We start from the raw sequence: 14,588 nt of genomic DNA on the forward strand, positions 1-14,588 counted from the left end.
GGGTGGATGCGAGAAAGAGCCGGGAAATACGAGAAACCAGTCTCTGCCTCTGCAAACTCTTTTTCTCTTCCCCGCGTTCTTCACGCGAGGGAGGAAGAGAATGTGACGTTATTCCGGCCGACCCGATCCTCTCTCGTATTACCCTATACTTGATTTATGCGGACGACTCGGAATCGAATGCGTTAGGCTGTTCCCGCTTCCTTTCGGGCGTGCTTTTTCACGAGCCCGCTGAAACGCGAGAAGAAAAATCCGCGGAGCGGTTCAACGCGAGACGAAATGTTCAACAATTTTTTTTCCAGTCTCGTAGGGTCACGAAATTACACTGCAGACAACGTTGTTGTTGCGGAACGATGTGCATTTATGCAGGGACGTGTATCAACTCTTTGCAGTCGAAGCTATTTCAACCCCAAAACTAGAATATTTCCCTTCTTTTTGTTCATGTTATACACGCGAAAATGGTGGAATTTACTCGTGCAATACTGAAATGTATAGTAATCTATTATCACTTTAAGTGCCAAATATCAACCCCTGAGATTCTTACGAAATCAGAGTAATTTAATTAATGAAACCAAAACTAGAAATTTTGAATGTGTTATAGTCTATAGTATATACTTATAGTATAGTATATACGTATATAGTATATAAGTATAGTATATACTTATAATATATAGTATTATACTTATAGTATATTCAATAAAATAAGAATGAATTTCTAAACACAGTAAAAAATCATTGTCAGTCATATGTGACTGACGTGGTAGTCTACGTGTTAAATACAAACAAATTTAGTAATGCAAAAAATATTTTCAATAACGATACAGCAATTTTTAGGGACGCCTTACAGTCGCCATTCGAGTGTTGAGGGTTCAAGAGATTAGGACTACAAACTGGCTCAAATTAAATACGAAAAATGATATTCAACAATTTGTTCTCGGTTTTATAAAAATCGTGAAATAGAGAAACGTGTCCCAAATGTGTTTGCACATCAACGAGTTAAATATTTTCATTTGTCTGTGATCGGTGGACTGCGGGTCTTTATGTAAAATAAAAAATATGCAAGACACAGGAGCGAAATAGAAATTTCTTTCTTCTTTGAATTATTTTATTAAGCTAAAGCCAATACACTGGTGCTTTTAAATCTTATTAACATGTCCACTGGTTTAAATTGTGCCCTCCAATTTTTGTCATAAATGCGTAAAATCTAGTCACAGGCATTCCAGCGATCGCAAATTTATCTAAAACTCGCAAAAGCTTTATCTAAGCAAAAACACACAGTCGATCGATGATTAAATTTCACTGGTCTCCGAGCGGAGCGATCATTCGAAAACTGTTTTTTACGTGTTGTCCTCGAATAAACTCTGTAGGGTGACTTTCTCAGCAGACTGAACCAACGATTGGTCACCGAAGTGATCCAGAGAGTGAACGGCAACGATCCCGAAGGCCTCTAGAGGCGTTTTTCTAGGTTTTTGTCGAACGTTGCGGAGGGAAAATCTTGGCGGAAAGTTATGGTAACTATCGATGCAGATGGTACGCTCGGGCCTCCCCGGGCCTCCCCGGGGTCTTCCCCGGTGCTTCTCCAAGACATTGTTTCGGTGTTTTCCCCCGTGATTTATTGATAATCGGCATAACGGACACGCTGGAAGCCTCGGAGACGCTATAACGACGCCACTCCATCTTGGTTCGCCCGGCGCGACGCTATTCGTTGCTCTCATCTCTTCCTCCTCCGGAAGAGTTTTTGCCTCCTTCCGTTCGCGCCCTCGGATGTCGGTGATGAATGGATCCTGGCGAACCTCCAGGACGGGGAAGGAGGGAAAAAAAGATATCCTGGCCTATGCGGGAATTATTCGAAGACGAAGACGTCGTAGTCCGGGGGTGTGAAAGAAGAAACGACAACACCGCCGCCGACGACGACGCCGCCGCCGACGACGACGACGACGACGCCGAAGACGACGCTTCGGAGCTGGCTGAGACGGACAGGGAACGGGGAAAGAAGGTCTGCCGGCGACGTCGAGCTTTCCTATGATTGATCGAAGCCACTATAGTTTACTATAGCAGATCATCGTTAATGATATCCATCGGCTGGAGAACCTGATCCATTATTAACGTTGTCATCAATATCTCCCGGACGCTATTCCGCATTGGCATGTCTCGAGCATTGCTGCCTCCCGCCGCCTCGAAAATCTCGTCCTTATTCCACGGGGGAAAAATACCTCTTTGTTGCTCTTTTTACAGTCGTTAGAGCCGCCAGATTGGTAACAGTCTCCTCTATCGACGATTTCAAAAAGAAAAATTAATCAAACCAACCGAATAATAAATAAAATTTCCATTCTAACCCGTCATCCCGAAGTTCAATTTCCGTTCCTGATACTGTCGTACAGCTGTGAGGAGAATGAAAAATTTTTTAACTGTCTTTATGGATCGATTTGGAAGAATTGAACACCTAGTTAAACTTTTCTAAAGATCTCACGATGCTGAGTTTCGTTAGAACTGCAAATACTTGAAATTTGAAACATTGTCTTTATAGCAAAAGAGCACCCGGTCCTCCAGAAACCTGTCTGTCTGTTCTACTTGCTTGGTTGCTTCGAAAATTTTTCAGGGATTATGCGCTCGAATATGAAAAGTGAGCGTATGGATGTGAAAGAAAAATCGGGAACGCAGGTGTACACAGCCGGGATTAGAAATTCCCAAAATGCACTGGGTGCCGCAACAAAACCACGGGCAGGTACGAGGGAAAAATTGTTTCAACTGGTACGTGCGTCGACTGCGAATCGGAATTTCTGAATGGTAGTGAAATGAACACCGATTCGGCAGAGGATTTGAAAGCGAGGATGCCTCTCGAATAATTCTTACGCCGCGTCCCGGAGTCACATGGTGTGCACGGTTTAGCATTTTTTCCTCGCCGGTTGAATATCAATGGCCATTGATACGTGTGTCATCTTCTTTCTTTTTCGCGTCACTACACACCTGCCCCGTCCGGCGCGGGACAGGTAAAACACACGTTGGATGTTTAAATTAAACGTGGGAAAAGGTTAGCCCGGGCCTGCCTGCCTGCCTGCCCGTTCTCCTCCTTTCACCGGCGAGCGATCGCATAAATCAGCATATATACATGCGTTCCGACGGTGAAAAAAACTTTTGACGCGCCGCCAAGGGTGTTTTCCTTCGGAGAAACGTTAAGGGTGAGAGACGGGGCGAGCACCGGGCCTGGAAAAGAGCAAGAAACGCTCGATAGACGAATTTTCAATTTTCGAGCACCAACCCCTTTCTGTCGGCCGCCGCATCTAAATAATAGTGTTGATTTCAGGGGTGCAGCAAGTGGATATCGAATGTCGTTCTCCCGGGCCATTTATTTCGCACCGAACCCCGAAATTACCGTTCCCCGATTTTTGAAAATGAAAGGAAACGTAGCATCCCGGTTTGCACTTACCATTTATGCCATTTTTCAGTGCTTAAATTATTTCAACCCCCAAAACCAAGTACTGTCTAATATCGTCTTCATTATTGTATCGAAAAATGGAAACTTGAAGGAAATCATTTTCATTTCATTTCTGATTTAAACGAATTAACAAGTACAAATTTGAAGAAAGCAAAAACGATCTCAATTTATTTTTGCTTCATCGAATTTCAAAGAAGAACTAGCCCCTGATCTCCGTCATGTGTAAATCAGGATAAAAAACCACAGACATGCACGTAAATCGTTGTTATTAATGATATAGATTTACCAAAATGGATATTGTTATGCAAAAATGTTTCCGATTAATATCCCGGTTATTTTAACGCGTCAAAATGTATCGCAAAATTAATTAAATGCAATTTCACCGACGGATACGACAATACGAGTTAAAAATACACCACACTGGTGACTTATGAATCAGGATCGGTATGGTATCCCGACAAAGGACTCGATAGGTCGTATATCCTGCGGTTCACAATAGCAGAGCGGCACAATAGTGACGAGACAAGTATATATTTTAAAAGTCAATTAATCAATCCCCGGAAAGGTCGGCGAGGTTAAGAGCGATCTGACAAACCTAAGTGCGAGTAGAAATCGAATTGCAGTGCATAGGGGTAGATGTCGATAGTTTGTCAAAACTGATCATTTATCCTGGGCCTCTTACGGGGTGCCCCACTTTAATTTCCATGCGCCATTATCAGTCGCTAAAAAATCTTATGACTATAAACATTTGTTTCTGTATCTGAACACATTTATAATATGTAGACTGCGGATATTTATGCGGAATAAAAATGTTCAAAGTCGATGGTAAGAAATGGGAGTTGGACGAAGATGTGTATCTTGTTTCAATAATTTCTATAAGTCGAAAATAATGTAGCAATATTTTTAAATTCCTCTTGTGTTCTCACAGATCCATTGTTGCCATAAAAGCATAAAAATTAGCAGTTTAGTACTTCAGAATTATTCAACGAAGCTTTATCATTCTTCTAAACATTGAAAAATCCGGATAGATTAAATGCAAGTCTGCGAACACTTAAAGAAAGTACTCTGTATAAGAATAATACCACATTATTCATAAATGATACCTTCATAAATGAAATCATGATACGACTTATTAGTAAAGATAATAGATATACCACTAGATATAATAGGATTGTTTTAAAAGTAGTATAATAAGGCGTAACTAATTGCAAGGATGGAAGAATGATCGATGCATGAACGAGCGAGGGTGTGTAAGATAAAAAGGCAATTATTGTAAACCGGCTTCTATTTTCATATCTAGCAGTCTGAAAAATAAACTAACTACCTATAACAGGATTGTTGTATCTCTACTCTCTATGTGCAAGTTGTAACAATTTAGAAGTAGATTTGCCTAATATTTAGAAATGTGGGATTTATAAAAGCTTCTTGCAGGAATAATTTGACAAGGCGTCGAAGATGCGTGTAAAACAATTTTTAACGAAAGTGAGGCCCGAGGATTGTTTAACGTTCAGACTGTCGCGGGTTATAATGCCGTTTTGCTTCGTTCGATTCTTAATGATGCATTCTTCGTCGCCGGAGCCCCGGATTCTCCTATTTTCCTCGGGCCCGGCGTTCTCTTTCCTTTTCCCTCAATTAAGGAAGCTGAAGATCGCGCGTCGACGCGCTCGTTTAACCTTCCATTTTTTCAGGGACTCGTCCTCTATTTATTTTCTTAGTAAATTACTTGAGGACGGTCCGGGACACGGTGAAAAGGGGTGGCCGGTGGGGTGAATCGTCGGCCGAGGAGTGTGAGGCCAATGAAACAGACGAGGAGAGAGGAGCCAACGCAAACGAGAAGAGAGAGAAAGAGAGAGAGACCGGGAGAGAGAGAGAGGGTGAGAGAGTTTAAAGACGTCTACACCCACCTGTTGAGACGCTCTCATAATTAATTCCATTTCACACCGCCACGCGCTTACTTTCTTCGCGGTGCGATAGAAAGACTAAGAAATAGCGAAAAAAGTGACGACGCGACGGGAACGAAGACGCTCTTCCAGCTCGCGCTTTAACTCCTGCACCCTGAAGAGAGCTTCGCAACTTCACCGCCATCGAATCCCGGGTCATCTTGACCCGGGAAGGAAACGCACATTTACAGCGTCGAATTTTTGCGTTATTGTTTCTTTAACCCTAGGTTCACGGGGTTCTAATATCTCTAACTCAAAATTATTAAGATTCTAAAGACGCATACATGAGAAATTATTTAGCAAATTTATTTCTTTGTAGCACGTTCTTCTTATTTTTATGGAGCAATGCAAAATAGTCACTTTTACTGCTCCGTAAACCTAGTGTTAAAGACCGTAAACCTTTCTCACAATAGTGAACAAATATTGTACCCAACAGTACAATATATTATTTTCAATCTGCAACTATGAACATTTACAAAAAAGAAACAAGAAAAATCTGTCTCATGTATGAACATAAATTTTTAACGCACTAGTTTGAATACAATTTCGTGACAGCTATGCAAACATAGCAAAGAAAATGACCGCATGACTTTAAACGAGAACAATGTTGGAAACATCCTTCTGTTTTTTAAATCTATTGATGTATATATAAACTGTTATAAATTTGTTTTTTGCTGTACCCCACCACAATGTAAATATTATTCGTAACCTTCTCTTCTATATTCAATTGTAAACCACGTGGTCGCTAATGACCTAGCTGTTAATGCGACCACTTTAAAATAAACGATGTACAATATACAGGGTGAGTCACCAAACGGTAGCACCTCAAATATCTTTGTTGTTTCTAAAGACACGTAAAATATGGTAAGGACAAAGTTGAATGGTACAATGGGGCTGACACGATGCAAAAAAAAACTTTTGTTTTTATGTCATTTTTTTGGAGATATCAAGGTCACCTTGACTTTTTTATCACCTTGAATTTTCATTAGGAATTCAGTGACTATAATTAGTCCAAGGCTATGTAGCTCCAAGAAAACCGCAATAGGATGTTGAACAAGTTACCTAACGTTTACTCGAATTTTGTTCTTTGCACTGGAACATTTCGAACAAAATGAAACGCAAACGCAAACGCGTAACTAAAATCTCGAGCGAGTCCAACGAGAGCGTTGTTGGTCTAAGAAGTCGACGAGCTCGCAAGGGTTCATTTAACCTAATTAAGGGTTGACGAGTCGTTGAATTAGGTCCCGGGGCAAAAGGGGCGCGGAAGTTTGACCGCAAAGGGTTAACGATTACAGATAGTGGTCAGCGGTCGAAAGTTTCGATTCTGAATTGCATTCGGGATTTTCCGGTTGGTTGCCAGCTGCACAAAGAATCCCGTCCTAACCTCAAACCCGGCAAGGAGCCGCTGCCCGCATGCACAAGAACTTCGGGGGTCGTTCTATATAGTTTCGGCGAAGTATAGTATAGTTCGCCGGCTAACTTTCTTTCGCATCCATTCGGCCACGTTTTAATCTTTCCCCGGGTTTGGAAACCCGCGGGGCCGTCTGCTCCTTCGGGTAGTTTCATTTCAATTTCATCCCCCGCCACCCCCCCTCCCCTGTACCAGCCATCTCCAAACCTCGAAGCTAACGGAAGAGGCAAGGAATAGATATCTACATTATGCTGATACGAACCAACTACGTTTTCATCCCCTTCCCGAGCCGCGGTCCACCCTCGTATCTTTCTGGCCCACCCCCCGTCGGTTCGCATCTCTCCCTTCCACCCACGCCCTAACCTTAATCTTGCCAACTGCGATATGTAAGAGTCTCCAACTTTCCATGCGAGGAGAAAAGTCCTTTTCGAGCAAAACCGATTCGAAAATATTCCCTGGCTGCTGGTCCAATTTCGGCGAAATATAATTTCAACGTTTCATCCCTTCCTCCTCGAGTTCAATTTGTCTTGTGATACAAAATCAATATGCTGGGAAAATGAACGTTGAACGTTGCTCCTTTGACAGTGAACAACTGTGGTAACGATAAGACAGTAATAAATCGAAATGCAGGAGATGCTACCCTCCTGGAATACCTAAAATGTTGCAAACTGTAGAAAGTGTTGAAATAACAAATAACATGCACAGGAGCCTGTTATTAAATCGTAGGTAATTTCTAAGCTCAACAGAGCTATACGGAAGATCGTAAGCTATCAAATCGCTAGCCAATGAGATGGAAATGTAGGACCAATTTTAGAGGGTTGCTAATGACCTTGGATGCTGAGGAAACGTTGAAGCTGGAAGATTAAAAATACGTGCAAGGCGGAAAGGTGCTTTCCCACGTTTCCCGTGTACCCGAGGCATGCCGGGCCGGTCAGAAGGACGCGAGGCCAGCTGTCGTTCACTTTCACCTATCGAGTTATGGTCGTTTTGCTCGATTCTTTTTTTCGCCGGTAACGAAGGTGGTACACGTCGTCGGTGCCAAGATTGCGAGTGAATCGATACGAGAGGTGGATGCACGACGAGAACGAGAGAGGAGAGACACGTGGAGAGAGGGTAGGGGAGGTCGCGAGGGTGGTTTTTGAGGGAGATGTTTCGTTCGTAGGCAGTAGGTTTCCACCACCCCCGGTCGGCCAGAAGTCCCGCAGCATAATCTCCATCCCTCTGGCCCGTCTCTTTCGCATCCCCCTCCCCCAACTCTTTTCTCTCTCTCTCTCTCTCTCTCTCTCCCCCTTTTCCAACCCCCTCGCAAGGGGGTGAAACTCGCTCATCCTCTGTTCTATGAACGTGGCCCTCCACCCATCTCCGGTGTAAAACCCCCGGTGCCGTGACGTAAATGCCAGAGAAATGGGCTGGAGGGGCTGCGAGAACGTGGCGTGGCCAGTGACGCGTGTGCACGCAGGAAAACTCTTCTTATTTATATGCTCCACGCTGCCATGGCGAATCGATATTTCGCGTGAGTTCGCTCGCCGAAAAAAAAAAGGAAGGAAGAGGGTCACCCCCGCGTGCCACCGGGCAAGGCCAACGATTTCCTTTTCCGCCCTCGACGAGCCCGTTTTCTTGCTGTCACCTACCTTGCTCTCGCTGTAGCCTCCATCGGTGACGTGTGCTTATTTTTCTGCCACCTTACGCAATTGTTTAGAGGGGAAACCGTGGCTCGCGGTTGCTTTCCAACTTAATCGGGGCTCCAATTCCAGCTAGAAATCGAAATTTGAACGCTCCGTTGGACTTCTAATAATTTAACCCCTTGCACTCCAAGCTACTTTAACCCCAAAACGAAACATTTCTTCCGACCTAGAATATTTCCCTCCTATATGTTTTTTTTTCATGTTGTACATGCGAAAATGGTGCAGTTAAAAATGCAACATGCAGTTGATAATGTAAAACATACGTCGAATAATGATACAGCTATTTTTAGTGGCGCCTTACAGTCGCCATTCGAGTGCTAAGGGTTAATTATTTTCAAATGCCACCAATCTTGGAGACCTTCCTGCAATTATTCATTGGATAGACATCTTCAGTTTCAAAGGACCCTTCCTTTATCATCTTTGTCTCTATTATCAAAATTTCCAGGAGTACGAATCATTTTTCAACCGACTTCGAAAATGAGGATGTTACTCAATTCGGTCTTGGATGTAATTTGTAAATGAGCCGTTCACAGGCCAAATCGATTAACTCCACTTTTTGAAATATTTTAAATTTAAGCGTCAAAGCACTTGGTTCAGTCATAACTTTTTATATTTGCAACAAATTTCCCAAATAATACAGATCAACAGCATCAAACAACAAAATTGTTTTGGTCGCCGAATAATAAATAATTTATTTCAGAAGCCATTCATTACACCAAGGCTATTCTATCTTATTCATTATACGTGTCTTTACATGAAAGCTACATCTGTACAATGTTTATTTCAATTTCTATTTTAAAGGGAATTTTAAAAAACAGTGTATACTATTTCATCACATTTCTCCACTTTCTCTTTTATGGGGTTAATTTGGCAAGTGAGCGGCTCAAAGCATAGTTAATTAGCACCACTAGTAATATTGCAAGTATTTCCCTCGTTTATTGTACATACAGCTAAACCAGACTAAAAGCATAATTGCCAGTCAATTGATACTATCATGAACTCTTGAATAATTTTTCTTTCCAAAAATACACGGTGTTTCAAGTAAGGTGTTGGTCCAAATTAGGCTACTCTCCCCTATGTCGTCTCTTTAAAATTTGCCGGAAGGACCACTCAGAATGCATCCCTCTGCATCTCGTAGAGGATTCTTCCCTGGTGGTCCACATTTTCCAGATTCGTTTATCGTTAGCTATTATTGTCACGAGAAACTTGTTGATTTAATTTTTCCTCAGCGCCCCAGGAGCTGTCCTCGTTGTCCGAACTACGTTTAATCTAGCAAAGTAGAATCGTAGAAGTTTCGGAATTTGTGAATGGCATTGGACCATGTTCCGTTCGCCGGATAAAAGATTGAATGCGATCGCTCGCATGAAGCAAGAAAGAAGGACCTCCGTCGTCGGGGAGGTGGCTAGGATCGAAAACGGCGTTCAACTAATTTGTTCCGAACAAACGAAGGCACGCGGCCGCGCCGTTGGAACGAGGACTCCTCGAGAGGGAAACAAGATGTCAGACAAGAAAGAGAAATTCTTTCCCGGATAGCTCGCCGATGCATGGGAAGCCCCTCGAAGGCGTATCGTGAACGAGACAGCCGATAATTTGTTTTGGGCCTGTTCTTTTTCCCTCTCGCAATAGGGGTAGTACACGGAGAGAAAGAAAGAGAGAGAACTTTGCATTGTTACGGAATCGAGTGTCGCATTCGCTGACTGCCGACAATTTCGAAGTTTTAATTTGAGTTTGAGGATTCATTAGAGACATTATGCTCCGCCCGGCAAACTTCCAAGCAGCCACGCGAACGCCACCCCCTGCCACCCCTCTCGTCCGTCGTCCGAAGTCACCCAAAACAGCCCTCTCTCCTCTCTCGCTCTCTCTCTTTTTCTCTCCGATGCTCTCGCACCACTCGGAGGGGCACAGATCGAATAATTCCGGAGTCGCGAATCGTGTCCCTTTTTTTCCATTATCTGAAAGCAACTTTTTCCTCAATGGCAACGAAAGGGGTCGGCCGACAATAACAGGCGTGATTGTGCGACACAAGGTCCGCTGATGTCCGTGATTCCCTCGGATTTCAGGTCGGCCTGCTCGAACCTCGCGATTCACAAGCCCTGAAGAAGGACCTTGCAAAATTGGAAAATTAGAAGCGTCTTTACCGATACTACTTATCGCTAGACTGCGGATCTTTATGCAAAATGAAAATTTCGGGAAATTGGGACCAAGTGAAAAATTGTTTCTTCTTTAATAAGTTCAGAAAGCTGGAAATAATGCATCGATACATTTGAACGATTTTAATCGTTATACTTTTTCAAATTGCACCTACCTAATAAAATCCGCAGTCTACTTAACACCTGTACGCAAGGCCTATACTTAATTGTACTCTGAGCATTTCGAAGGTACAGCCTTTTTTAAAATAATTGGATAACCGTCCAACTGTAGTTTCAATTTGTTTGAAATTCCCGAATCTGGAGTAATTGATGCAAATATGTTTATTCAATTGGGCAGTGTGATTTACATAGATTTTAGCTTACAACCAGAATTATCATGAGCACCATGTACAATACAGCCACTGTTGCAAGAAGCCCATAAGGGATAAATATATTCTGCAAGTCTTTCCTGAAATAAATCAATTAAGCTAGAAGTAAGGATTTATTATACATGAGGTGGAATCCCTCGATGATTTTACTTTCCATGTAAAATACTTTCGAAGCTTAACATTTTGAGTCCCATCTCAGCAGCCTCTAAAATTCCACAAGATAAACGTAACGTATTTAACGAAATAGAACTTAAAGATTTAGAATGTCCGACACTGAGGACTCTGCCACTCTTGTTTTATTTTTCAGATCCCAACCAAATTCCTTACACTTAACACAATATCGCCAGAATTTGTTTATGAGTCTGTCTAAATCTAGTTTGGGGAGACGTGGCATTAAAAGTGCCAGTGTCTCCTTGTCATTGCAAAGAAGAAACATTTCCGGATCGAGTAGAATCCCGGAACGTGGGTGCAGTGTTCCGGCAGGACCAAACAAAACGATCTCGTGGTGGTCCGGCCGCGCTCGTCCTCGTTCTACTTAATAATTCAATAAATCGTGTCGGGGCATTGTGGCAACTTTCGCTGTTCCGCGGCACGCGTGTACGCATGTTTGTCCGGGGCCGGTCGGCAAAAAGAGAATGATTACCTCTCGGTCGTGACTCCTCCGCTCGGCGGCGAACCGCGCGAGTAATTTTCCGCAGGAAATTTACCGCGGTACATCATTACCTGGTGCAGTCTCCCCTGTTCGTGTCTACGTTCACAAAGAACCAGAATGCGACGGAGCAAAGAAAGGAAGAAAGCCCGAAGGAGGGGTTGGTGAGGGGCGGCGGGGACGGTGAAGGGAAGCGGGAAGAAGGGGGAGTTGTACCACCTCCTACCCTTCTCTCTCTTCCTCTCTGCCCTCCGCTTCCCTCGCGTTCTCCATCTCGCTCGATCGCACCCCTCCGCCCTTCCCGTGCCCTTCCCTCCGTCCCCCCTTCCTCGCGAAAAGTAAAAGAACGTCGTTAGCCCGCGCATCGCACCGGTTTGCCTTCCATCCTCCCCTCCCCGCGGCCCCCGCAAAAGCCAACGGGGCGGGGAGGGGGTGGCCGGCGATGGGCGTTGGTTGCCGAGGGGTCGACGTCGACTTCCACCCCCTCCACACCCCCTTCGCCCCCACGGTTTCCCCTCGGATAGTCCCCTTTCCCCCGCGTCGCCCCTCCACGGTCTCATCGTGCAGCTCTCTGCAACGTTCACCCCTTCCACCCTCGCAGAGCCCCACCATCCCCCTCCCTTCCCCCCGTGTTCGGCACAGAGGGTGGCGGTGGGGTGGGATTGTGTATTCCAGATAAACCACCCTCCCCGTCGACGGCGCTGCCACGTGTGCGCCGACCATTTTGCTGAAACATAATGTAACTCGGAACGATGTTAAAATATGGCGCGGCCTCGGAATTACACGCACCCCCGCGTGTATTAGAGCCGCGATCCACTCTCCGACTCCCTCGCGCGCCCTCCGCCACACCCGCGAGACTCGCTCTTATCGGCAATGGATTCTGGCAGGTTCACTTCGCGCGATTGAGTAGCAAACAAAATAGAAAGAAAATGAAAAAAAACACCCGCAGACTCTCGCCCCTTTGTCCAAGAAAATCCAAGCGTTTCGTTCCTTTTTCGGGTTTACGCGATTTTCTGATTTCTGGGATCAACCCCTCGCTGGACACGCTGCTTTCCGTTGGAAATGCGGGAGGCTTCTCAGAATTTGTTACAAACTATAGCCGAAAAGTCGTTTCTGTCTCGTTAGCGTCCTCACGGATGTTGATTTGTTTGTAGACATTACAAATGAAACTGTTCGACAGATACGAAGGGGTGGAGGTTCGAAAGCAAATTTTTAATCTTTTCAAAGCCTAAAAAATATTCTCGAGCACTTGGGAGTGTCCAAAAATTTCATACGTGTACAATTTAAAAAATATAACATTCCATTCGAATAACGGCGGTCTAATTATTTTGTAACTCACTTATATTTCCTGGTTGAAAGGTCTCTTTAAAAAAACCCTTAAAAAATACCACTAAAGATTTATTTATTTCCCAAGTTCTGCACTGCTCGAACCAACCAAAAGAACATCAGGTAAAAATTGCAATAACCAGGAAACGCAATACGAAAATGCAAAGATGCAACAATGTACAGTCTCCGTTTAATTGTTTCGAGGACCCGACGTCTCCATCAGCGGCGAAACGCAAGAATCGTGCTCTTAAAGAGGAAGGACTAACTCCGTTTGTTTCGTCCTCCAGCGACGGAGTTGAAGCTCGTTAATTTCCGATAATTCCGTCAGAAGGTACCATAGAGGCCACGATGAAATTCCGACAGCGGCACATGCTCGGATTACGCTTGTCTGGCCTCAGCGTGTGTCGCGTGATACGTTGGAGAGAAAAACCGTGATGGTTGCGATTGAATATTTATAACGAGATCGCGTTACTTTTGCAACGAATCTCGCTCGGGAAAACTCGTTCCGCGGGAACTCTATTACAACGTTCCCGTTTATTTATGTACCATTAAAACTTATAACGGGAACTTCTCGTTTCGTGCTTCGACCATGTAAAAACTGTCCGGAACTTCATTTTGCGACATTATGAAATTACTTGTCCGGTCTCCCTTCCCCGCGAAACGTCGTGGGTATCCATAGGAATGAACTTAGAATATATAGAAATCGCCAAGGAAACTTTATTGCACCGACAAACGCCTCGAGCACATTTTTCATTAACCGTTAAACAGTCTGTTGTTTCAACTTTACAATCGATGGAACACTTCGCGAGCACACCGCGGACAGACGCACTGGATTTTCGAAATTATTTCGTAGCCTGAATTTCGTCTCGAGGCACTGAGCAATTGTTGTTGACAATTTGTTGTTCAACGTATAATTGTTCGCGGACACGTCACTCGCGAGCCACGACGAATAAGCGGCGAGGGAATGTACCGAGCGGTCAGTCGTTTTGCGAGCTACTGGCCACTCGCAGTTGCATCCACTGCACGAGATGCATTCACGCACACATGGAATCATCTCGTCACATACTGCACCAACGGGAACGAGGGAATCTGCATGACGGAGCAAACGCTCGCTCGTAATTCGATTTCGCGAATTATTCCCGCCGTCCGAACAGCTGCTCCCTGTTTTTCTTTCGAATTTCTCCCCGATTCAGCAGTTCGCGGAATCCGACATTTTCAAACCCCGTCATCCGTCCAGAATTATCTACGGCCGAAGAAATTCAAACGATGCGATTCTCGCAGGAATTATATTTGAAAGGCGAAACGGTACCTTCATACACAAATAACCATTCGTAAAATTCAGTAATAAATTAAGCAAATCTACGTAGATCATTTTCAATTTATTCAAATACCGACAGAAAGAAAGAAATTGAAGTATTCCGTCTTTTGTTAAGTACAGTGTATATTTATTCAAGTGTTCTTTCTGGTCAAACGATACAGAATATTTTTATTTTACACCTAACTTTCTGCGCTAATATCAAACAAGGTGGAAGCAAGGCACAACTGTTGTCAAGCAAATAAATAGATAAAATAAATATTTCGTGCGTCGAGTCACTTTACACTTAATGGACGAGTCTAATGAGTTCA

This window comes from Halictus rubicundus, chromosome 16 (assembly GCF_050948215.1).
Source record: "Halictus rubicundus isolate RS-2024b chromosome 16, iyHalRubi1_principal, whole genome shotgun sequence".
In the NCBI taxonomy this organism is placed as follows: Eukaryota; Metazoa; Arthropoda; class Insecta; order Hymenoptera; family Halictidae; genus Halictus; species Halictus rubicundus.